Source organism: Pan troglodytes, chromosome 12 (genome assembly GCF_028858775.2).
Source record: "Pan troglodytes isolate AG18354 chromosome 12, NHGRI_mPanTro3-v2.0_pri, whole genome shotgun sequence".
NCBI lineage: Eukaryota > Metazoa > Chordata > Mammalia > Primates > Hominidae > Pan > Pan troglodytes.
This window is the reverse complement of record NC_072410.2, coordinates 14,942,552-14,969,117: the sequence shown is the minus strand read 5'-3', so window position 1 is coordinate 14,969,117 and position 26,566 is coordinate 14,942,552. Positions and strand designations below refer to the sequence as shown.

General features: G+C 40.5%; 1 long non-coding RNA gene across 1 annotated transcript in view; it reads right to left on the bottom strand.

Moving 5' to 3' along the window:
* The window catches only part of LOC107971387 (uncharacterized), a 68,597-nt gene that overhangs the window by 5,150 nt on the left and 36,881 nt on the right, over positions 1–26,566 (bottom strand). Inside the window, exon 3 of the long non-coding RNA XR_001714342.2 lies at positions 6,268–6,331. This is a non-coding gene — a long non-coding RNA (uncharacterized LOC107971387). The remainder of the gene's footprint in view (positions 1–6,267; positions 6,332–26,566) is intronic.

Below are 26,566 nucleotides of genomic sequence, written 5' to 3'. Positions count from 1 at the left end.
ACAAAATTTAGAGAAAACCTAGCATCTCTAAGACTGGCTGAATGGAAAATTAAATTATTTTTCATCCTTAGTTTCTCTATTCTGCAAATGATTCCCATTTTAAGAAGTGGCCTTTGGCTGAGGATCAAGTCAAGAGCTCAGACTCTTTGGTAAAATATACAACAGAGGCTCACAAACCTTAGCATCCATAAGAATTATCTGAAGGGCTTATTAAAACAGAAGATCCTTTCCCTCTCCTGAGAAGTTCTGATTTGGTAGTTTTCTTAATGGGGTGCAAAAGTTGCATTTCTAGAAAGTTCTCAGGTGATGCTGCTGGATTGGAGACCATGTACTGTGAAACACTGACATAGGAAGATTTAAGTTTATGACAATTAGACCTGCTAAACTAGTGCGATTGGCCTTATGGGGTCTCTGAGATGACAGGAACAGTTTGCCAAGAGAAGTAACATGAATAATTTCGGACAAATGGCAGATAATAGTAGATTGCAAAATATGACACAAAGTTCCTCTGATCCCTATGATGTAATGTTTCTGTTCTTCCCATGATCAAGTGAAGTTGAAATTGCTATTACCTTTTGTGAGGTCACCATTCTTCCCACCTAGAAGTGAAGTCTGTTTCTCTACCCCTTGGATCTGAGCTGACCTTGCGATTTGCTTGACTCAGTGGAATGCAGCAGAGACATGTTGCAGGCCTTCCAAGCTCAGACTCAAGAGGCCACAGCCTCCTCTTTTGACCTCTTGGAAGGTAAATACCATGAGAAAAAGTCTGAGCTAACCAGCGAGAAACCTCCTGGGGGGAAATCCAGGCATTTCAAATTATTTTTGAAGGCTAGAAAAAGAAAGTGACTTACATTGTGGCAGAACAACTTCTCCTCTATTTGATATGGATGCCAGCAATTGAATTTTGAAGTAGTTTGGTACATAGACATAGATAAGCTGAGATATATCAAGTCTCTGCATTATAAATAAAAGATACATAACTTCCAAGGTCAGAATATCTCCCATTACACATAGTTTTCTGAAATTTTATCTAGAAAATAAAGGATATATTTTAAAAGTCAACAGAGTTTTATTAAAAATAAACTTTCCCTGCCTTGGAGACAGATGGTGTGTTATGGACGGTATCATGTAGCACGGTGTCAATATACACACTTGACTATACTTCCAATCTGGTATAAGTGTATAGAAAGTAAAAAGAAGTAACTTTTCCATTTTTCATTCACAGTTCCTTTTCATTCAGCAAGTATCTTTTCATAACCTACTATGTGCAAGATCCTGTACTGGGTGCTATGAATGTAAACAAAACAAAAGAAAAATGCCTGTTTTGAAGGAGTTTAGACTTGGTGGGGGAAAAAGGATAATGAGTAACATAATAAGTAAAATGAATATGTTGAAAAGTGGTAAGTGATAAGGAGAAAAACAATAGGAAAGGAGCATAGAAAATGTTTGGAAGTTCTGGTTAAATTAAAGCTACGAGACTACTAAAGGGAAAATGGCACGCCAAGGCCTCAGATGTGAGCGTGCTTGGAGCATTGGAATAACAGCCTGGGGCAGAGTGACTGGAGCACGTGGAGCAAAGATGATGCCTGGTTGAGATCAGAAAGATGGTGGGAGTGGGGTAGACTTCAACCCATAGTCAGGATTTTGGTTTTTCCTCTAAATGAGGTGGAAAGCCATTGAAGAAATCTGAAAATAGGAGTTACATGATCTGACTTATAATTTTTCCCACGATCACTGTGGCTGTTGTGTTGGGAATAGACTGAAAGGTCATAGGGAATAACCCAGGTGAGAGGTGGTTGAGGATAGTAATACCACAGTGAGAGTGAGGATGCGGTGCTGAAAGGTCAGGCTCTCGATACAGTATGAAGTCAGAGCCTGTGGGACTTACGGACCAATCCAATGCAGAGCCTGAGCAAATGGGAAGGGTGAGGATGATTCCAAGGTTTTTGGTTTGATCAAATGAAAGCCTGCAAGTAGCATTAACTAAGAGAGCAAAGAATGAAAGTTTGAAATGGCAAATCTTAGGAACTCATGTTAAGTGTGAGGTGCCTAACAGACATCCAAGTGAAGGTGTCAAGTGGACAGTAATTCACCTAGCACTTGGGGCTGATGTCTGAGTTGAGAATAAATATTTGAGAGCCCTGTGCTCTATTAGCTTACCAAAACAAAGTACCAGAAACTGGGTGGCTCAAATAACAGAAATTTATTTTCCCACGATTCTGCAGGTCACAAGTTAGAGATAAGGGTGGCAACAGGATGGATTTCTTCTGAGGCCTCTCTCCTTGGCTTGTAGACAGCTGTCTTCTCCTTGTGTCTTCACATGGTCTCTCTATGCCTCATGAGGTACCTCATGGTACACTCATGACCTCATTTTAACTTAGTAACCTCTTTAAAAACCCAATCTCTAAATGTAACTACATTCTGAGGGACTAGGAGTTAGGAATTTAAAATATGGTTATTTGGGGATGGGACAATTTGGCTATAACATCAACATATGTGATATTTAACATATGACCCTGGATAAAACCATGTAGGATGGTTTTAAATAAAAATAGCAAACATGCGAGGATGAGTTTTGAAGCCCTAGAATACTTAGAGGTTGGAGAGATGCAAACCCGAAAAGAACATTGAAAATGAGAGTTCAGAGATGCAGGAGAAAGTCAGGAAGACGAAATGTCCTGAAAGGCAAGTGGACAAAGTCTACAAGGAAGAGAGCATGGACAACTCTGCCAATTGCTGCTGAGAGGCAAGTGAGCTGCCTTGTCATAATACGGCCGGGCATGGTGGCTCACACCTGTGAGACCAAGGCGGGCGGATCACGAGGTCAGGAGATCGAGACCATGCTGGCTAACATGGTGAAACCCCGTCTCTACTAAAAAAATACAAAAAAAATTAGCTGGGGTGTGGTGGTGGGCGCCTGTAGTCCCAGCTACTCGGGAGGCTAAGCAGGAGAATGGTGTGAACCAGGGAGGCGGAGCTTGCAGTGAGCCGAGATTGCACCACTGCACTCCAGCCTGGGCGACAGAGCAAGACTCCGTCTCAAAAAAATAAAAAAAAAAAGTCATAATACTAATAATAACAATGACACCAATAACAATAACAGTGGCAAAGCATCAACAAGTATAGCTTTTACTGAGTGCTCACTACTTGCTCGGTGCTTTCCTACCATATGTTTCTTCAAATAGTATTTGTGAATGAGTACTAATGATCAGAGAGATTAGGTAGCTCACCCAGTCAGGACCTTCTACATAATTTGCAGAGCTCAGTGAAAAATGAAAAATGAGGTCCTTTCTTCAAAACATTAAGAATTTCAACTTGGCAATAACAGAGACTTAGACCAAGCCCAGGGTCCTTCTAATGTAGATCTTAAGCACGGGTCACACATCCACAAATCTGGCCCACTCATGGCATCCTCAGTCAGTACTAGAGATGCATTAGGGCCTAGGTAGGCTAACTTCAATCCTAACTTCGCCTCGTCTAAATAATCCCTTATCAAAAATGGGAAGTGCTTCATAATATGCCAATAGTTACACCTAACAGAGCCTCAAGAGATATTTCCTGGGACTCTATCATTACTCACAAGGCTTCAAAAATCCAGCTTTCTTTTGGTTGAACCTAAATGTTGCTTAGGTCATCTGAGTGGGGTGAGCATAGGAAGCTAGGATGACTGCCTATTGGAAACACTTCATTTGAAAACGAATTAAGAACTCCGTGACTTTTAGCTGTGACTGTGAAATCCAGCCTTCTATGCATGAAGCAGGAATGTGAGAAAAGTTAGATTGTGTCCAAGTTTGATACTTATTTGAGTTGACACCGTCTGCCACGGGTGCTAATTTTGAGCCCTTCTCAGTGTTTATTGCTGGTGCACCTTTTAAGCCTCCGATAGGTCTTACACCTGTCAAAACAGTTGTTGATTGACATAAAACTTGGCATTAAAAACAGTAGAATTAAACACTGCTTTCTCACACCTGCATTTATCGAGCCTCATTTTCATGAAATAACAATTTTTTTCTTACCTTTTTTCTTTTTCTTTTTTAAAAATTTTTTTGGTCAGTTTTCATGTGAAGCACCACTGTGCCACTGTTACAGCATTTTAAATTAGTTTCACCACGGTCATCAGCTTTGTGATTATCTCTGCTTCTTGAACACCTGGTCTGACTTTGGGAATTATTTGCCATCTGGCTAAATACTGAGTAATTATAACAACTTAATGGCAGGATAAAATACTGTTTGATCAGAGGCTTGATAGTCTTTTCAAAGAGTTTGGTAGCATTAAATAAAGCTCTGTCATTAACTTAATAAATGTATTCTCTTTACAGACTTTAAAGGTGCTACTTTTAGGGACATCCTGGGGGGATTTCCTTGGTGTTAGTTTCTCCAGACATCGTGTTGCTAAAAGCTCTGAGGATCACTTTTCAGGTTCACTTATATTACGCTTACTCAATACATTGCCATCATATATTAAAGCAAGAAGTGATATATAGCTTTTATCTGACCAAAAAAAACCTGAAATGGCACTAAGTTCACCATTTATTATTAGTGTCACCCACTTGCCTGAAATACTCTCTCCTTTCAGAATGGAACATTCGAGAGTGTGGGTTTTGTTCATATGCAGCATTTTGCCATGAAGAGAAAGAGGACACATTGGAAGGAAGGATGCATTTTAACACCAATATGTATTTTGAGATTGGACGCTGGATGATTCCATAAAAGAGGCGGCTGTGAAGATAAAGAGGACGCATTGGAAGGAAGGATGTGTTTTAACACCAGTAAGTATTTTGAGATTGAACACTGGATGATTCCGTAAGAGAGGCGGCCTAATGTAATGCTTAAGAGCTTGTATCCTGAAATCACACTTCCTGGCATGGTCCTGGATCTGCCACTTACTAGCTCTGTGTTCTTGGCTGAGATATGACTTAAATCTGCTTCCTTAACTGTAAAGAGTGGATAATAATAGTCATTACCTGATAGAGTTATGATGAAGCATACATAAGATAATATTTATTAAGTTCTCTAAACACTGCCTGATATATAAAATATTTGCTACTTAAGTGTTGCTAAATAAATGTGACTATGGAAAACTATACCTACACAAAACATAAAAACAAACAGCCATTCTTTATTAAGAATTGGCTAAGATTGCCTAAGACTCAAATGGATAAAAAGGCTCCTTGTCCAGGACAAAACAAGACAGGTAATCCATGCTCCCAAGCCCTCTGTGCATCTGAGGTCAGCCTTCCCTTTAATATGCAAACAGATTCCATACCATCTGCATCACATACACAACATTTGGAGAGTCATGGCAGATTAAGCCATGCTGGATTATTGCTTGCTATTGTCTGCCTGCAATCCCAATATGCTCTTATTCTACTTTTGGCTTTTCTCTGTCCTGTTTATTTTTGAATTTACTCATTTGGCAAGTATGTATGAGCATGAAATGCAGCTCTGCTGACACAGAGGTAAGCAATGTAGAAAACAGCACATACATACATAAATTCCAGGTAATGACAGGTGGTGACAACAACAGAAGATGGTGACATGGGGGCATGACATGGTGTGGGCTCTTTGACATCAGGTGGCTCAAGGAGGCTCTTGGGAAAGGTGACACAGAAGAGAAGACCTGGGTGACAAAAGGGCCCAGGAAATGGCAACAGCCCTGAGCCGGGAAACCTCATTGTGTTTGAGAGGCCAAGGGAAGGCCAGGAACTGGAGCAGCTGGGGAGGGAGAGAGAGGCAGGGAGGAGATCGGGAGGGAGCACAGTTTGCAGCCTGTGGCCATGGCATACACTGGCTATTCTGTGCAGTTCCCAGTAAGACGGAACATGTGCCTTTTCTTCATTCTCCCACAGCTCTGTCACTACATGGCTATTGTGATAGTGAACTATTTGCAAAAGTTTGGAAAGTGCAGAGAGGGAAGAACTTACAGTGGAAAGCTGGTACTGTCATTCTGGAACATTCTTCCCCCATCCTCACCCAGCATTTCTCCCTGGCTTCTTTTCATCTTCTGTCCCTGGTTTCCTCTGTGTTACTAGTTCTCCTCCCCACTTCTCCTATTTCTCCATCAGACAGTGTCTTGCGACACTCATGGTCCCCCTACCTTCTTATGCAAAACTGTTCTCCCTTCTCCACTCCCAGGGGTAGCTGCTGGGCCTACTTTGTATGTCTGAATATATAAGGCTTCTGCTAAATAAGGAGCTGTCCACTCTTAGCTATGTAAAAAAACTAAATGAAGTGTTCAAATTATTTAAAAATTTAATAATTACTTACATTATTTTGTTTTTTTTTTTAAATTCTTAAATGTATTCAGAATCAAATTGTTCTAATTCTGCTCCTGTAAACAGAAGAGAAGAATACATTTTCTGATTATCTAGAACAGACATTCAGGACTCATGCTTTTTATCGGCTTTCTCTCAGATTTATATTTAGAGCCAGATACATTCAGAGCAACCTAGATGTGACATTACCTGTAGAAAAATTAAACAAACTGTTTACTTTTAAAAGCCTCCCCTAGGAAGACCCTGTAAAAGTTAGGCTCCACTGTAGAAGGTAGTTCTTCTCTCCAGAAGTAAACAATATGGCATCCTCACAGAGAAAGAATCATAGTGAAAGAAATTCAGGTAGAGATACTAGGGTTCTGTTTGTGGCACAGAAAACTTGGAGTCAGCGACCACGTGCAAGTTGCGGATAGCTCGGAAGGCTCCTCCTTTTTTGACAAACTATACAGAGCAAGGGAGCATTTCCTAAGATCTGGAGGCTACCTGTGACGGCAACGTTTTCGGGGGCAGTGGGCAAGGGATTCAACAGTTGATATCCTGGCCCACCCAAACTTTACTGCATACCAGTTTGTATGAGCAGCTTAAGGACTGTTTACCTGAGCTCTGGTGAGCTGCACAAAGCATGCTATTCTGCCCGGGGCCAGGTGCAGCCTCATCCCAGAGCCCATGAACAAGATTGAGCACTGCCCTCCAAATGCCACTCACAGGGCCCTTGAGACAGCCCTCCTACCTGCAGCTGCTCTCAACTAGGCTAACACCGTTAAACAGAGTTTCTGCAGTACCATTCTGTCTTGGTCAGGTTCTTTGCACACAAGGACAACTGTGAGCCCACAGAAATCTCTCCCTGAACTAAGGCTCTGGTGTATTCTCCAGAAAGCAAGCAAAATGCCCTTCTCACACTCCATGTTTCTGTGTCAAGTATTTACATTTCATATTGGAGTCTAGATGCCAGGAACTCTTGTGAAAACATAATTATTTATGTATTATGTGGAAACCGAAGCTTCATTATTTCAAGAAGCTTCAAGCCTGAAAATTGTATTTAAAGTAATTCACACTAACAAGCCATGTCTTTGTCCATATCTTTTTTGAGAAGTTTTATGGTGCTCAGGATGAATTATACCCACCCCTGAGCTGGCCTTACTTTTTTCAAATGTATCAGTGAGGCCACTTGGCCACCTATATCTGGAAAATGGTACAATTTACTTAACATTAACAGGGGAATTTCCTTGCAGTGACTGGCATAACCAACTTATGACCCAGTTTCTTCATAAGGACCCCTCTAAATATTAAACTAGGAACCGTGCATCAGAAGATCAATAAGCCCAGTGTTTTGAATAAAATGAATGGTGTGTTGTAAATGACACTGTGTAAAACAAGTGGCCTATAATTAGCCAAATAGATAGTGAGTATTCACCAGTCATCACACAGCAATGTCTGACTTTAGTTGTAAGTGCTGGACTGTTACGACAGCAGCGAGCCTAATGGAGTATGGCTGCATTAAACAGTGCCAAGGGGTACATGAGGTCACAGTTCAGCTGCCAGGCACATTGACCACGCAACCGATCCCTGGGCTGAGCAGTGAAGCTCATGCAGATTTTCTGCTGAAAGGCAGAGGGCATGAATGAATCCGATTCCATTTTATTGCCAAGTTGCTGCCTCATGGAATCTGCTACGTTGTCTTACACACTTAGAGACTGTTAATACCAAGTGAATAGAACATTCGACTGTCAGATTGCTGTATTTAAAGACAACACATGCTGTATTTGCTGAATTTCTACATTAGCAAATGCTTTCCAATGTGAGCTTTACTTTAATTATCATAGAACCAGCGTTTCGATTTTTTTTTTTTTTTTGACATCCTTCCATTTTGAAAAGCCAAACTCAGGATTGGCATGGACTGACAGGCTAGGAATGAATTCCTAAGAAGGGGACTAAAACAAACAGTTAATAAAGCGGCATTGTTAGAAAAGACATCATGACCTCATAATGTAAACACAGACTCAAAAGGGTTGTGCTAAAAATATTACCTGGCAGCAGCGGCTGCTAATAAAACTCGACTCTGGGCCGGGCGCGGTGGCTCAGGCCTGTAATCCCAGCACTTTGGGAGGCCAAGGTGGGTGGATCACCTGTGGTCAGGAGTTCGAGACCAGCCTGGCCAACATGGTGAAACCCCATCTCTACTAAAAATACAAAAATTAGCCAGGCGTGGTGGTGGATGCCTGTAATCCTAGCTACTCGAGAGGCTGAGGCAGGAGAACCACTTGAACCCAAGATGTGGAAGTTGCAGTGAGCTGAGATCGTGCCACTGGACTCCAGCCTGGGCGACAAGAGCAAGACTCCATCTGAAAAAAAACAAAACAAAACAAAACAAAAACGTCTACTCTGTGGCTACGTACAACTTCTTTATGAGATGTAAACACATTAGTGTTTTCTCCAAAGAGTTCCATGGCATCACATTTTACAGTCAGTCTCCTTATCAAATGTCATAGAGTGGAGTCACTTGACAGGTTTCAGAATAATCACTATCGACGCACTAATATGCTCCAATAACTTCCCATAGCAAACATTACAGCTTTCCTGAGGAAGAGGCACTAAACACTGGCCATTTAAATGACCATCTGACCATCCACAGGCCACAGATGGAACATGCAGACATGAGGCTCCTGGCAGGGATAGTGCCCACAGCTTTTGGTGGCACAGTCTGTCAGTACAGCTGATGTGAACACCCCAAATTTAATGTCCTTGGTGCTGGCCATACTGTATCCTTGGCACACACAGCTCATGGGGATATGGAATTATCAGACAAAGATCATGGAAAAGTGCCGCTTTTGGAAAAGTTTCCACGCAGAGTATCATAGTGTGTGATGCTGTTTTTAATGAAAACAAAGTCTCCCTTCACAGACACTGTGTTTGCCCCTTTGGAAATAGCAGTAGGCAAGACAGATATGGCTCAGTTGTTGTCTCCATGGACCTCACTGTTTAGGAATAATTCCAGGGAATTTATCTTGAATCCTCACTTTTGAAAAATGTGTAACAGACAGACTGTACTGTATTAGCTGTTAGAAATATCAGTAGATAGGTTCCTCTTTTGCTTTCACCTTCCATTTTTTCCATTATAAACTCTTGTACATGACAGAGAATATAATTAGTGAAACAAACAACAGAAATATGAAGATAATTAGTTTGTATGTAGTAATGGCAACATTAAGGTTTTTATATTAGTTGGGACCATAGGAATAGTGGTTAAGGGTGTGTGTCCGGGAGCAACGCCACATGGGTTCAAGCACTGGTTCTACTATTTACAAGAGGTGCATCTGACCCTTTTCTTGCCCATTCTGTGCTTCTGTTTGCTTGTTAGGAAAATGACAACAATAATAGTATTTCCTTCCTGTGGTGGTTATAATCTTTGAATGGGGTAAGATATATAAAGCACAGTACCTGGAACACAATAAGTACTCAATAAATGTTGGCCTTTATTACTTCCTTATATTTTATTTATGTCTTATCACGGCACCTAATGGGAAAATAATTGTGCTGGAGAAAGCGTGCTGCCACTTTGAGATACAGGCCACTCATAATGAGCTCTTGAATCGATCACACCAACATTTGGAGACCCTACTCTGCACAGATCACAGATGGGCTCCACTTGACTTATATATAGCAGTGCTGTGAAATAGGGCGGGAAGGATATCTGCTGGTGATAATGATGGCAATTAAAATGGCAGGTAATGTGCTAACTAGTTGCAGTGCTGTTAGCGCTGCTAAGACAGGAAAAAAAAAACAGTGAGAAAGATTTATTCTTTGAGGCAAATAGGAAAGAAATATTTTGAAAAGAATATTCAGTGTAAGTCCTGGCAGTAGCAATTTACAATTCCCAAGATTTGCACATTCCCCTTCCTCACTCAGGCCTCCACCATCATCTACTTCACCGACACCTTATGATAAAACTATAATAGAAGGTAGGAAATATAACAATTAGGAGTGCAACCCTTTGCATCTGAAAGACATAAGTCTTGCTCCTGCCCCGTACCATGTTTTAACTTTGGGCAAGTTAATCTGACACTTCTTAGCTTGCTGCTAAAGATTTCACATTGGCTAATTCCCTGTGATAAAGAATCTGGCTGGCCTTTGTCTCCTATTCCAGCTAGGTATCCTCTAAAGCCTTGAGATTTCATGAGTGGGAAGAGTGCCTTTGTTACTCATGTGGGACCTGAGAGTTTATGCTAAGGAGATGGAAGATGACTTAGGATACGGCTTCCCCTGCTGGAAAGATCAATCATGGAATTAGAGAATCAGGGTTTTGTGCCAAATGATATTGGCCTAAACTCAGGGGAGGCGAGGAGGCTGTAGAGTGACAGAGTTCATTCATGTGGCCAGTGATTCAACCATTCATGACTACATATTGAAATCCCAATAAAAACACAGGACACTGAGGCTTGGTGAGCTTCCCAGGTGAGTATTCACAGTACTCTGTGTGTATTGTTACACATCGATGTGCTGGCAGGGTGATGCAACCTGACCACTTGGGGAAAGAACACCAGAAGCCTCATATTTGGGATCCCCCAGACCTCACCTTATGTGACCCTTCTTTTGGGTGTCTTGATCTGCATCCTTTTTCCCACAATAAAACTGTAAACATAGTATGGCACTTTCCTGTTTTCCACATATCAGTTTAGTGAATAATTAAACAAGAGGGGGTGCGGGAACCATTTGTATCCAGTTGGTTAGGAAGTAAAGGTGGCCCTGGGACCCCCCAAGCTTGCAGCAGGTGTATGAAGTGAGGGTGACCTTGTGGGAGACTCTGAACTCAACCTGTAAAATTTGGCCCAATTGGCCGGGTGCAGTGGCTGTAATCCCAGCACTTTGGGAGGCCAAGGCGGGCAGATCATGAGGTGAAGAGATTGAGAACATCCTGGCTAACACGGTGAAACCCCATCTCTACTGAAAATACAAAAAAATTAGCCGGGCGTGGTGGCAGGCACCTGTAGTCCCAGTCACTCAGGAGGCTGAGGCAGGAGAATGGCGTGAACCTGGGAGGTGGAGCTTGCAGTGAGCAGAGATTGCGCCACTGCACTCCAGCCTGGGTGACAGAGCGAGACTCCGTCTCAAAAAAAAAAAAAAAAAAAAATTTGGCCCAGTTCCGGGTATTATCAGTATCAGCAGTCATTTCAGACTAGAATTCAAAAAACATCAAAAAAATCTGATAAGCCCTGTACTCTATGGCAATGGTTCCCAAAGTGGGATTGCTGGAGGAGTGGCATCTAAGCTGCCTGGGAACTGATTAGAAACAAAATCTGAGTGCCAGCCAGAGTTCCTACATCAGAAACTGTGGGCCTGGGCCTGGCACTTTGTGCTTTCACAAACCCTCCAGGTGGTCCAGCTGCACTCTTTGGTTTGAGAACAACACTCCTCTCTCTAACTGAACAACTCTCCAGTTAGAGAGAGAATCCAGAGCTGGGCAGACTGTGTTTGAATGCCTGTGTCACCACGCGTTACCTCAGTAATCTTGAACAAGTTGTTTAACCACCCTGGGCCTTGGTTTCTCTTCTGCAAAGATGGAGATGGTAATGTTAATAGAATACCTCTCTCCCCATCTGCCATGGGGGTCTTGTGAGGGATAAACGACTTAGTACATACAAAGCATTTTGAGTAAGACCTGGAACATGAGGGCTTTGCAAGTGTTCGCTGTCATCATCTATGAAACAGGAATGCTGCTACTTGTCCTGTGGTGAAGATGAAATGGGATAGCATATATAATATACTTCCTGGTGCATATTGCGTGATCCGTTAATGATCACTGGTTTTAGTATCTACAACTTCAACTCATTTTAGGCACATAGCAAATATAATTGTTTTCCTGAAAAGCAAGTAGAGGTTACTTATGATCAAGCTGCTTGGAATTTTCATAAGAAGAACAATCCCATTCCTGACTCCTTGCCAAGCCAAGGGGATCTCTATAATATATTACTAAGTGTGTAATTACATTAGATATTAGCAATTATGGCAGAAATACCCTCATGGGTACTGACTTCAAGCTACTACTGAGAAGAAAACTGAAATTTGTTCCTCATCAAAACTCAGCTGGCTGTTCAAGATGAAGAAACATATTTGTTTCTACTTTAATCACCATTTATTGAACTGTTTGTGACATTTTATGATTAAGACAAGAAGTGCTCTGGCTAATTTACTGATATTTGTCAATGAAAATTTATTTTTATTTTATTAATTTTTTGCATGTACAAATGTAGTGTATCTCAAAGACTGTTCCATGGATACATCTGCATTAAAATCCCCTGGGTTTCCTGTGGTTAAAAACAAAACAAAACAAAACAATTTATCAGTTTACATGAATGAAAACCTCGAGCATGCATGCTGAAGTTTGAGAACCATTGTTTTAGAAATAACAGGATATTAGGATATTAGAAAACAAAACAAAACATAAAAATGAGACTCCAAAAGGTGTTTCAAGACTAGAAAGAATTATGTTGAACAATGACTGTCCCACCATTTATTGTCGCTGTAACCTTGGGCAGACTGCTTAACTTCTCTGGGCCTTGGTTCCTCCTCTGACATTGATTCAGAAGAGAGACATGAGAACTAGGATGAAGTGGAATGGAAATGCATTAAAGAGTCTATCGGCCGGGCGCGGTGGCTCACGCCTGTGATCCCAGCATTCTGGGAGGCTGTGGCGGGCGGATCACAAGGTCGGGAGATCGAGTCCATCCTGGTTAACACGGTGAAACTCCGTCTCTACTAAAAATACAAAAAATTAGCTGGGTGTGGTTGCAGGCACCTATAGTCCCAGCTACTAGGGAGGCTGAGGCAGGAGAATGGAGTGAACCTGGGAGGCGGAGTTTGCAGTGAGCCGAGATTGCGCCACTGCACTCCAGCCTGGGCGACAGAGCCAGACTCCGTCTCAAAAAAAAAAGAGTCTATCAAGCCTGGACCAGCCATTCTGGAGATGACACAGGCTGCCTTTTGTGAACCAAATTACATACCAAAACAGTTTCAGCTCTTGTGGCTGAGACAAGTTGACTTTTGTCTGTCCTTCCGCAGCACAAACCTCGATAACCCTCTGAGTATATCTGTGCAGAGCAGGCCCATCAGGATCCCAGATCACCACTCTTGAGGGTAATATTCATCTTTTAATGATCTGTTCTCAGTGCAAGCACATGCCATGTGCCCTGCCTGCCATTTTTCCCCGAGTTGCTTTAGAAATAGAGTACAAAGAAATTCCCTTGTTTCTACAAGTCTCCTAAAGGCCAGGCATGTCTGTACAATCCAGAGATAAAAATTGCTCTCCCTCTCTTCAATGCATAAAAAAGCAAAGATAATCTGCTGCTATTCTCATGGATCTGGTAATGAGAATTTTTCCCCCCTTGGACAGGTGCAGTGAACAAAACGTACATAGACACACACAGACACAGACACACACACACACACACACACACACTGAGAGGCTTATCTAAACTTGAAACTTAGTGAGTTCTAAATAATTCATAGATAAAAATAGGAAAACAGATGACTTGATCTTCAGATAGTTCACAAAGCTCCTGTTAGAGTTTTGCTACTGTGAAACCTTTTTACTAGTCCTGTTAAAATGGAACTTGTCAATGCTTATCTAATTCTCTCCCCTGCTCTTCACCAGGGGAGGTACAAATGAGTTATAAAATGGGAGTGGATACAGAAAAAGGAACTGTCTGGTCGGTCATTGAATAAATGAGAATTATGTCTGGGATACTTTACCATCAGAAATCACTGAGTAAAAATGAGGCAGTAGGGGTTGTGTGTGTGTGTGTGTGTGTGTGTGTGTTGATGGGGTGGGTGAGGGTAGTGAGGTCAGAGATGGTAGGGCTATTGTATACAGCAAGTTGGCCCATTAGGTGATCTGAAACCTTTTTGCTACTGACACCTAGAAATGTCAGGTAAAATGTAACAAATATACTTTTAAATCCAGACTGAAGCTTGTAAGAAAGTAAGGGAAATTCCCAAGGGCCAAAAGCAAAGAGAAAATTACAAACAACAGTGGTCAGTGGGCACCAAACAACAGCTGCTCTGGGAATTCTTCCAAGCTCAATAGCCAAGATGCACACATTTAAGGAACATAAAAAGGTAAATCATGTACCCAATCAAGATGAAAGATTAGAACCAGAAGTGAGGGAAGGGATAACCCTCAAAGGAAGCCTTAAATAAAAAGAAACTGTGCATTGATAAAGGGAGAGAATGTGGAAGCTTACCTATCATGGTAAGCTTGGTGGGGAAAAAAAAATCAATAACCTCCCAGAAAATTTGGATTCACAAGTCTTCCATAGAGATGGATTAAAAGTTTGAATTTGCATTGTTTTAATGATCCCAAACCCTCCAAATGTAAAAGTAACATAAAAGGCTGAAAACCCCACTGAGATGTTTACACAAGCAAATGCACAATGTATTTGGAGCCAGGTGGTATATATTCCCATTTTACAACCCTACTGAACATGTGCTCACAATCCAAAATTATAAAACAGATGAGGATACAGGCCACAATGAGCAAGAATGAACACAAACAACAAACAAGGGGTCACCCCAGGGGCTTTCGATAATAAAAATAATATGAACGTCAAATATAAAACAAGTATATTTCAAAATAACAAGAAATAAAAATAAATAACATTATGAGAAATGAATCAGATACTATCCAAGCCTAGGCATAATTGAGGATAAAATTGTAAAGAGGAAGACAGCTTGGTTTTTGGAATTCCTCTGAGATTTAGTAATAGCGGTGTCTTTAGCTAAGTTATTTAATCTGTTTCTATATAAACAGACTGATCCTAAGATCTGATCTTTACCCTCTTGGTTTTCCTGTCTCCAGGCAGAAACTATCATATCACATTCTTACTACTCTGACAAGGCCAATGATACCACTGTGTTTGGTACCTGCCTCTCTCACAGAAAGAATTGACAAAGAAGGCAGCTGTGGGGCTGGCAGCAGTGGAGCCAGGTGAAGATGGCTCAAACTGTCTGATTCATCCCTTTGATCAACACCAGCTTGCAGTTTGATGGGTTACTGGGAATCCTAGCTGGGGTGATAACAACCACGGGCCAAGGCCAGCAAGCTCACACTTTGCTTACTCATTCATTATCCTTTGTTACACAAATATTTCCACTTTCAGAATGCAGATTTCATTTGTATAGGTTAGAGTTGTTTGTTATACATATATAATTAAAAATTAACACAATTAAGGAATTGAACTCTGTTTATCATTAACCATTAACTTCAGTGCAGGTGAGAGTCAAAGTGGGGGCAGGTATAAGTGATAGGCACAGTTCACAAGCAGACAAAATTATGACACTTGCAGATATGTAGACCATGCTATGTCCGCAGATGCTTACATCCAGGAATTTCTCTCTAAAGGAAGTGCTGAAACCAAAGCAAATCCAAGCAATTTTCATAGGGGTAGAAATTAACCTGCAGTAATCCTGTAGACGTCCACTTAATTCCAGACCTTTTACTGTACTAATCATTCTGGTAAAAAGAAACAAGAAAATCATGTCCTTTCACTATCTGTCTGTAATTAAAGTATTTATAATAAAATGTGCATGGGGAGCAGCCGCTATTAGTAGATTTGAAAGAAAGGCTGTTAAATCACTTCTCAGATAGGAAGCTCATGTTAGATGACAGAATACCTTTTTCTTGCCTGATAAAATGACACCTCCCAGAAATGTGCAAAGACATGAATTGTCACAGGGAGTTACTTCCCTAGCAATTGCTGTCTTTGTAAGAGGTCAGTCTGAACAACTTTTAATAGCCTCAGTCTGATGAGAGGAGATGGGGCCAAGAGGATTCTACCTAAGTCAATGTGGTATTTTATATTTTTTTTAATTTTTATTTATTTTTATTGTTTTATTATTATACTTTTAGTTTTAGGGTACATGTGCACATTGTGCAGGTCAGTTACATACGTATACATGTGCCATGCTGGTGTGCTGCACCCACTAACTCGTCATCTAGCATTAGGTATATCTCCCAATGCTATCCCTCCCCCCTCCCCCCACCCCACAACAGTCCCCAGAGTGTGATGTTCCCCTTCCTGTGTCCATGTGTTCTCATTGTTCAGTTCCCATCTATGAGTGAGAATATGCAGTGTTTGGTTTTTTGTTCTTGCGATAGTTTACTGAGAATGATGGTTTCCAGTTTCATCCATGTCCCTACAAAGGACATGAATTCATCATTTTTTATGGCTGCATAGTATTCCATGGTGTATATGTGCCACATTTTCTTAATCCAGTCTATCATTGTTGGACATTTGGGTTGGTTCCAAGTCTTTGCTATTGTGAATAATGCCACAATAAACATACGTGTGCATGTGTCTTTATAGCAGCATGATTTATAGTCCTTTGGGTATATACCCAGTAATGGGATGGCTGGGTCAAATGGTATTTCTAGTTCTAGATCCCTGAGGAATCGCCACAGTGACTTCCACAATGGTTGAACTAGTTTACAGTCCCACCAACAGTGTAAAAGTGTTCCTATTTCTCCACATCCTCTCCAGCACCTGTTGTTTCCTGACATTTTAATGATTGCCATTCTAACTGGTGTGAGATGGTATCTCATTGTGGTTTTGATTTGCATTTCTCTGATGGCCAGTGACGGTGAGCATTTTTTCATGTGTTTTTTGGCTGCATAAATGTCTTCTGAGAAGTGTCTGTTCATGTCCTTCGCCCACTTTTTGATGGGGTTGTTTGTTTTTTTCTTGTAAATTTGTTTGAGTTCATTGTAGATTCTGGATATTAGCCCTTTGTCAGATGAGTAGGTTGTGAAAATTTTCTCCCATTTTGTAGGTTGCCTGTTCACTCTGATGGTAGTTTCTTTTGCTGTGCAGAAGCTCTTTAGTTTAATTAGATCCCATTTGTCAATTTTGTCTTTTGTTGCCATTGCTTTTGGTGTTTTAGACATGAAGTCCTCGCCCATGCCTATGTCCTGAATGGTAATGCCTAGGTTTTCTTCTAGGGTTTTTATGGTTTTAGGTCTAACGTTTAAGTCTTTAATCCATCTTGAATTGATTTTTGTATAAGGTGTAAGGAAGGGATCCAGTTTCAGCTTTCTACATATGGCTAGCCAGTTTTCCCAGCACCATTTATTAAATAGGGAATCCTTTCCCCATTGCTTGTTTTTCTCAGGTTTGTCAAAGATCAGATAGTTGTAGATATGTGGCGCTATTTCTGAGGGCTCTGTTCTGTTCCATTGATCTATATCTCTGTTTTGGTACCAGTACCATGCTGTTTTGATTACTGTAGTCTTGTAGTATAGTTTGAAGTCAGGTAGTGTGATGCCTCCAGCTTTGTTTTTTTGGCTTAGGATTGACTTGGCGATGAATGTGGTATTTTATAAAGGGTATTCATTGTGGGATTTTCAACAGTGAATTTCTGATTTGCATTAGCTAAGCTCAAAATAAAAGTGTATTATGAAAGAACACAGAGGATAAGGTGAGAAAATTTTTTTCTTATTCTTTGTTTGTATAGATGTCATTGGAAACTGCTTGGGAGAGTGTTGCTATTTTTTTAAGATGTTGCATAACTCTTTAAACCCAGTCATACTTTTTTTTTTTTTTTTTTTTAGACAGAGTCTCGCTCTGTTGCCCAGGCTGGAGTGCAGTGGCAGCAGTGGCATGATCTCGGCTCACTGCAACCTCCACCTCCCAGGTTCACGTCATTCTCCTGCCTCAGCCTTCTGAGTAGCTGGGACTATAGGCACCTGCCACCAAGCCTGGCTAATAAACCCAGTTATACTTCTTAACTTCGAATTTTATGCAGCCTTCAGCACATCTTACCATTACTCAGACAAGATACCAAGTTTCAATAACAACAAATATTCTTGTGCTAGTATTCATACTTCTACACCTGTGTGAATTAGGTTTATAATTATTGATATTGTTCAATATTTATTGAACATCAAACTCTTAAATAGTAATCAGTAATATCAATTCTGTGAGTACAGAAAAGAAGTCTCGGTCTTTGCCTTTGGGGAAAGTTGCAATGAGGGTGGGTGCCAGTGGTCGTCAAGCTGGCTGATCTCAACCTGCTGAATGAAGACGCTTGGTGATCTGCATAACAAACTACTCTAGCAGATTTAACAAAGTCCTTTCCCACTTATCTAGCTTTGTTCTTAGAATGTTGCTTTGTTAACTCAGTGGCCCTGTGCTCTCTTTAATGGTGATGAGTTTTCATAGCCTGTGCCTCCTTCTGCCCCTGCAGCTTGAGGTGCTACCATGGTGGTCATGCCCAGCTGGAGATTCTACTTCTACATGCTCCACAGGAAACCAGCCTTCAGGAAGTTACTGAAGTTCCCTATGCCCCAGTGTAATTAGCTGTTAAACTAGAAACAACATATACTCAGTTATCTTACAGGTGAGGCTATCCTTTTGTGAGGATAAAGTGAAATGGTGCATAATACTTCCCTTGGGAACCTCAGGGTTCTAGACAAGCAAAGCCACGGCAGCATCTTTTCTTTCCTTCTCCCGTAGCAACTGATCACAAACTCCTTCCACCGAGGAGAAGGGAGTGTGAGCTCTGCTTCTGGTCTGCCAGCTGGGAGCAAATGGTCCAGCCTGCCTTTCTGAGTGGGCCAACTAACGTCAGCCTCACAAAGTAACCCTGATTTCCTCATTTTAAAGATGAGATAATGCTATTTTCACTGGGTTTTTATAAAAAGTAAGAAGATAAAATGTGTGAAGAGCCACTCATGTATAGCTACTTTCAGGTCTGGGGCATGGGGGTTTTAGATGGAAAATATCATCAGAGCATCTTTTCTTCAATGAAGCCCTGTGGATTGCTTCTTATAATTCATGACCACCAAACACTATTCACAGTAGAGGTGCATTAAGAATCACAGCTCACTCTACTACCTTTCCATGAAAGCCATAACATGTTGCAAGTGTTCTGGACCTAGGGGCCATGCCCTCCCCCTGAGCCATGGATGACGTTACTAGGGTTTAGACTGTTTTACTCCAGGAGGGAGAAGGCCTCTGTGCTGCCTCCTTCCCTGGCAGCCCACTCCCATTCCTTGTGCATGGTCAGATCTTGGTCTGTCTCGCAAGCCCACCTGCAGGCTGAGCAGGTCAGGTGTATGAAGGGCGAGACTTGCCCTTAGCCCAAATAGATCCCTTTAATGATCCATAGAAAGTAGGCTCCTGGGCCAAGGAGATACATTACTCCCTCTCTGTCTTGCATAAAGCCAAGGAGGGTTTCCATCTGTAACTCCTGAGATCTTGCTCCTGGCCACTGTCCAGGGCCTGAGGGAGTTAACTCAAAAAGACTGAACCTGACAGAGAGGCTTGGTGTGTGGGCTTTGCTGTCCCCCAGCTGAGGCCAGCCCACCAGCGCCTATCATGTCTTCATCATGCATCCATGTCTTCAAGGTCCAGGGAGGGAACACTGCCTACCAGCTTCCTTCATCCTCCCCATCTCTCTCACTCGCCTCATCACCTGGGAAGCCTGATGCTTGCAATGATGCTAGGACACTGTTTGGGCTTCACTTAACCATGGGTACAGTCCCCATTTGTCGAGCATTCCACCACATTGTCCATGCTCATCCTTTGTCTTCTGCCACCCAGGAGGTCAAGGCCAAAGCTGACCCAGATTATTTTCCTCACTGGAAGGAGGCCAAGCCATTTTTTTCCCTTATTTGCACACATCCCTGAACTCTCCTGTAAGTCGACTTCTGCCTGCTCAGGACATTTATTAGATTCCTATATTCAGGGTAGGGCCCAGTTGTGTGGGTGCTGTTTAAGGCTTGTGAGGAGTGGCCCTGATGTCCTGCCTCCCTCATGGGCTGGAGGATCCCCTGCACTGAGGGACAGGGCCAGGGCCCTCTGATGCCTTTGCTTCCTGCCTGTTATCCTTTTTGGACACGTACATTTCCCTCAGGAACTCACCATGAGGTGGAATTGTGGGCTAAACTAGGATTTTATATTCTTGGATCTCCTAATCATGCTTTCATTTTAACTCTAAGAAAATGTCAGATAACTCTTAACAAGTTATTCAATTTTCTATGTCTGAATGTCCCATTTTTAAAATGGGAAGAAAATTGACATAATTGTGTTTAAAAAAAGGATCAAATGAGGTCTAATGTGTGAAGAGTCAGCCACAGGAAGCCACTTTTAGTTTTGTAGTTTTTTCTGAGACAGTCTGTTCTGTTGCTCAGGCTGGAGTGCAGTGGTGCAATCTCAGCTCACCGTCTCCTGGGTTCAAGTGATTCTCATGCCTCAGCCTCCCAAGTAGCTGAGATTACAGGCAAGCACCATCATGCCCAGCTAATTTTTGTATTTTCAATAGAAATGGGGTTTCCCCATGTTGGCCAGGCTGGTCTGAAACTGCTGACCTCAAGTGATCCACCTGCCTCAGCCTCCCAAAGTGCTGGGATTACAGGTGGAACCACTGGGCTTGGCCGACTTTTGCTTATTAAACAATGCTTACTCCAGGCCTGAGGAAGCTTCACAGTACCCCTGGTTGCTACATAAAAAGTCATCAGCAGGTATTGAAGTTTCTGTTCCTGAACATCATGTTAATCTTTATATCACAGACCATTTTTCTGCAATCTTGCCTTCTACTTGTGAAGAGCTAGAATTAATATGGAATTTTTGTATTTAGTTCTATATTTTATGCATCATTTTAATTTTTCTTGCTGGTGTTTTATTTATTTATTTATATTTTTTACTTTTTTTGAGACGGAGTCTCACTCTGTAGCCCAGGCTGGAGTGCAGTGGCGTGATCTTGGCTCATTGCAACCACCGCTTCCCAGATCCCGGTTCAAGCAATTCTCCTGCCTCAACCTCCTGAGTAGCTGGGGATTACAGGAACGTGCCACCATGCCCAGGTAATTTTTGTATTTTTAGTAGAGACAGGGTTTCACCATGTTGGCCAGGCTGGTCTTGAACTCCTGACCTCATGATCTGCCCACCTCGGCCTCCCAAAGTGCTGGAATTACAGGTGTGAGCCACTGCGCCCGGCCATAAGACTAAGTTTGCAGTATTTATGTCACTGCCAGATATCTGATACTTTTATTTGGCTGCTAAACTTGAGCTTCCGTTTGGAACCCTGAGCCCCTGTTTTATTTGACTGTCATGGCTCCTAGGTTTTCTACTTACTGCCTATTTCTTTCAGGCTTCCAAGCACCTGCTGGCATGTTAGGCACTGGCTTTCATGCTTTTCAGGCAGTTTCTGGGGATCTACCAGAAAGCAAATAAACTAAAGCCAGTGAGTTATTGCCCCTCTCTGGTGTCTGACAGTATTTCATCTCTTCCTACCAGGGTAAATTGCACTGTTTATGAATCCGTTTTTAAAGCTGTTTTTTGGGATGAAGACTTAAACACTCAAACACATAGGACCTATTATGGATAAAAATACAATAGAATAATATTCCAAAGTAAAAAAGGAAGGAAATGCTGACACATGCTACAACACGGATGGACCTTGTGGACATTGTGCTAAGAGGAGTAAGCCCGTCACAAAAGGACAAATATTGTATATTCCACTTACATGAGGTGCCTAGAGTAGTCAGATTCATAGAAATAGAAAGTGAAGTGTTGGTTCCAGGGGCTGGGAGGTGGGGGAAATTGAGAGTGTTGTTTAATGAGGACAGTTTTATTCTGGGATGATGAAAGAGTTCTGGAGATGGAGGGTGTGATTGTCGCACAGCAACGTGAATGTACTTAATGCCACTGAGTCATACACTTAAAAACGGGAAAATGATACATTTTATATTATGTATCTTTTACCATAATTTTAAAAATGTGGGACCCATTAATGTAAGCTTTCCTTTTTTATTTAAAACTTTCCTTTGAGATTATAAATTCACAGAAAGTTGGAAGAAATAAGAGAACCTCTGCCCCCTTTATTTCTTATGCAAATATCTTGCACAATTATAGTAAAACATCACAACCAGAACATTCTATTATGGCAAGGATCACTCATGTTATTCTTTTTTTTTTTTTTTCCCATAATCTTGACTCACTGCAACCTCCCAGGTTCAAGTGATTCTCCTGCCTCAGCCTCCCGAGTAGCTGGGATTACTGCGGAGATTACAGGCGCATGACACCACGCCCGGATGATTTTTCTATTTTTAGTACAGACAGAGTTAAACCATATCGGCCAGGCTAGTCTCGAGCTCCTGATCTCAGATGATCCGCCTGCTTTGGCCTCCCAGAGTGCTGGGATTACAGGACATACCACCCTGAACATGCCCAATCTCCTCTGATGTTATTATTTTATAGCTAAATCCACTCCCTCCTCATCCCACTTTCCCACCATTGGCAACGTGATTCTGTTTCCTATGTCCATAATGTTGTCATTTCAAACTTGTTATAAAAATAAAATGATACATAGGTGGCCTTTGAGGATTGGCTTTTTCCACTTAGTATAATTTTCTGGAGATGGATAGTGTGTTTCCTGTTATTGCTGAGTAGCGTTTCATGGTATGGATGTCCCATAGGTTTTTTAACCTTTTACCTATTGAAGAACATCTGGGTTGTTTACCTTCTTTTGCTGTTAAAACTAAAGCTGTAATGACCATGCATATAATGATTTTGTGTAAATATAAATTTTCATTTCTCTAGGATATCTGCCCAAAATTGTAATTTCTGGGACATGTGGTAATTGGATGTTTAGTTTTATAAGAAACTGATAAACATTTTTCAGAGTGGCTCTACCATTTTGTAATCCCACCAGTGATTGTGTAAATGATTCAACTTTTCCACATTCTCACCAGACTTTGGTGTTTTCACTGTTGTATTATTATTTTTTATTTTAGCCATTCTGATAGCAGTGTGTAGTGATATGTCATTTTATTTCCTTAGTGGCCAGTGATGTTGAACATTTTTTCATGTACTTATGTACCCTCTGCATATCTTCTTTGGTGAAATGCGTACCCATGTCTTTTGCCCATTTTCTAATCATATTGTTTGTTTATTGTTGCTGAGTTTGTGTTTGTTAGATAATCTCCATACAAGTCTTTCTCAAATATGTGGTCTATAAATATTTCCCCTACATCTGTAGCTTGTCTTTTCATCTTCCCCACAGTCTTTGCCGAGCAAAGTTTTAACTTTTGATAAGGTTCAATTTATTAATATTTTCTATTAAGGACTGTGCTTTTAGTGCCAAGTTTATCAACTCTTTGTCTTGCCCTAGCTCCCAAGGATTTTCATATATATGAAAATTTTTATTTTTATAAGATGTAAAGTTTATTTGTATAAAGTTTTGGTTGAGTTTCATTATTTTTTCCTGCTTATGGATGTCCAATTATTCTAGCTCCTTACCCTTGGGACTGTTTTAGTACTTTTGTCAAAAAAAAGAGCTGGGCATATTTTTGTGGGTGTACTTCTTAGCTTTCTACTCTGTTCCATTGATTTATGTGTCTACGTGTCCACTAATACCACATTGTTTTGTTTATGATAACTACATAATAGACATTAGTATTGAGGAGAGTGATTCCTTCCATTTTACTCTACTTTTAAGATTGTTCTGGCTATTCTAAAGCCTGTGCCTTTCTATGTAATTTTTTAAGAACGGTTTTTCACTCTCTGTTGTGTCTTGCTTTATTTCTTCTCCTAGATCTCCAATGATATGGAAGTTAGCTCTCCTGCTATTGTCATAGGTTCATGATTTTCACTGTATTTCTCTCTGTTGTTCAGACTGAGTAAATTCTATTGATCTCTCCTCAAGTTTACTGACTCTGTTCTCTCTCGTCTCTGCTCTACTATTGAGCCCATCCAGTGAGCTATTGCCTTTTCAGTTTTTCAAATTATACTTTTTAGTTTTAGAATTTACATTTGGTTTATTTTATTATTATGGTGGAAACATGCAACACAAAATTTACCATTAAGTACAATCTAGTTTCTTAAGGTTTAAAGCTTGGTTATAATTTGAGAATTTGAAATATGTTGTTTTTTCCCCAAGCAGTTTAATTTCATTTTTAATTGTGATAAAAATAAAACATATAACATAAAATTTACCATGCTAAATATTTCTTTTTTCGTTCTTTCTTTTTTTCTTTTTTCTTTTTTTTTTTTTTTTGAGACAGAGTTTCGCTCTTCTCACCCAGGCTGGAGTGCAATGTCGCGATCTTGGCTCACTGCAACCTCCGCCTCCTGGGTTCATCCGATTCTCCTGCCTCAGCCTCTTGAGTAGCTGGGACTACAGGCGGGTGCCACCATGCCCGGCTAATTTTTGTATTTTTAACAGAGATGGGGTTTCTCCTTGTTGACCAGGCTAGTCTCAAACTCCTGACCTCAGGTGATCCACCTGCCTCAGCCTCCCAAAATGCTGGGATTACAAGCCTGAGCCACCGCGCCTGGCCCATGCTAATTATTCTAAGTGTATAGTTCAGTAGTTTCAAGTTTATTCACATTGTTGTGTGACCAATCCCCAGAGTATGTTCATCTTGAAAAACTGAAACTCCATATCCATTAAACAACTCTATTTTCTCATCTCAGTGTCTGGCCACCTCCATTCTATTTTCTGTTTCTATAAATTTAACTCCTCTAGGTACCCTCTATAAGTGGAATTACAAAGTATTTGTCTTTTTGTGACTGGTTTATTTCACTTAGCATAATGACCTTGGAGTTCACCGATGCCGTAGCATGTGTCAGAATTTCATTCTTTCTTTTTTAAGACTGGAGAATATTCCATTGTGTGTATATACTATATTTTACTTACCCATTCATCCATTGATGGACATTCACCTTTGGCTATTTTGAATAATGCTGCAGTGAACATGGGTGTGCAAATGTTTTTTCCAGAGCCTGCTTTGAATTATTTTGGATATATACCCAGAAGTAGGGTTGATGGATCTTATAGTTATTCTATTCTTAATTTTTTTTAGTAACTACCATCCTATTTTCTAGAGTGATGTGGTGGCACCATTTCATATGTCCACTAACAGTGTACACGTTTTTCTATTTCCCCACATTTTAGTCAACATTTGTTATTTTCTCTTCATTGTCACTTTTTGGTAGTGGCCATTCTAATTAGTGCGAGCTTGTTTCTCATTCTGGTTGTTATTTGCAGTTTCCTAATGATCAGTGATATTGAGCATCTTTTTACATGCTTATTGGCCATAGTATATTCTCTTTGTAGTAATATCTGTTCAAGTTTTTTGCTCATTTTAAAATAAGATTATTTGTTTTGTTGTTGTTGAATTGTAGTAGTTATTAATATATTCTGGATATTAATCCCTTGTCAAATATATATTTGCAAATATTTTCTCCCATTTTGTAGGTTGCCTCTTTACTCTTGATTATTTCCTTTGCTGCACTGAAGTTATTAATTTTGATGTAGTCCAATTTTTCTATTTTTACTTTTGTTCTCTGTTCTTTTGGTGTCATATACAATAAATTATTGTAATGTACAATGTCATACAGCTTTTCCCCTATGTTTTCTTTTAGGAGTTTTACAGTTTTGGGTCTTTAATTTAGGCCTTTGATCCATTTTGAGTTAATTTGTGTATATGATATAGTGTGGTATAAGGTAGGAGGAATTCACCTTCATTCTTTTGTGGATATCCAGTCTTCCCAACCCCATTTCTTAAAGGCACTGTCCTTTCTCAGCAGGATGGTCTTGGCACACCTGTTGCAAATCATTTGGCTATATATGTGAGGGTGTATTTCTTTATGTGTATAATTATGTGCCTCTGCCAGCACCATACTATTTTGATGACCATACCTTCATAATAAGTTTTGAAATCAGGAAATGTGAAACCTCCAACTTAGTTCCTTTCATTTTTAAAGATAGTTTTGGCTATTTAGGGTCCCTTGGGATTCCATACAAATCTTAGGGCAGATTTTTCTATTTTTGCAAAAACTGCTGTTGGAATATTGATAGAGATTGCATTACATCTGTAGATTGCTTTGGATAATATTGACATTTCAATAATATTAAGTCTTCTAGCCTATAACAGGGCATGTATTTTCATTTGTTTGTAGCATCTTTAAGTTCTTTCAGCAACACTTTGTTGTTTTCTGTTTACAAGTCTTTTATCTCCTTGGTTAAGTTTATTCCTGAGTATTTCATTTATGCTGATGTTATTTTAAATTGAAGTAAGTTAAAATTTCTTAATTTCCTTTTCTGGTTGGCTATTGATTGTATGGAAAACACAACTGATTTTTGCATGTTGATTTTCTACCCCAAAACTTTGCTGAATGTGTTTATTAGTTCTAATAGGTGTGTGTGTGTGTGTGTGAATTCTTTATGGTTTTGTACATATAAGATAATGTCATCTGGAAACAGAGATAATTTTACTCATCCCTTTCCAATTGGGA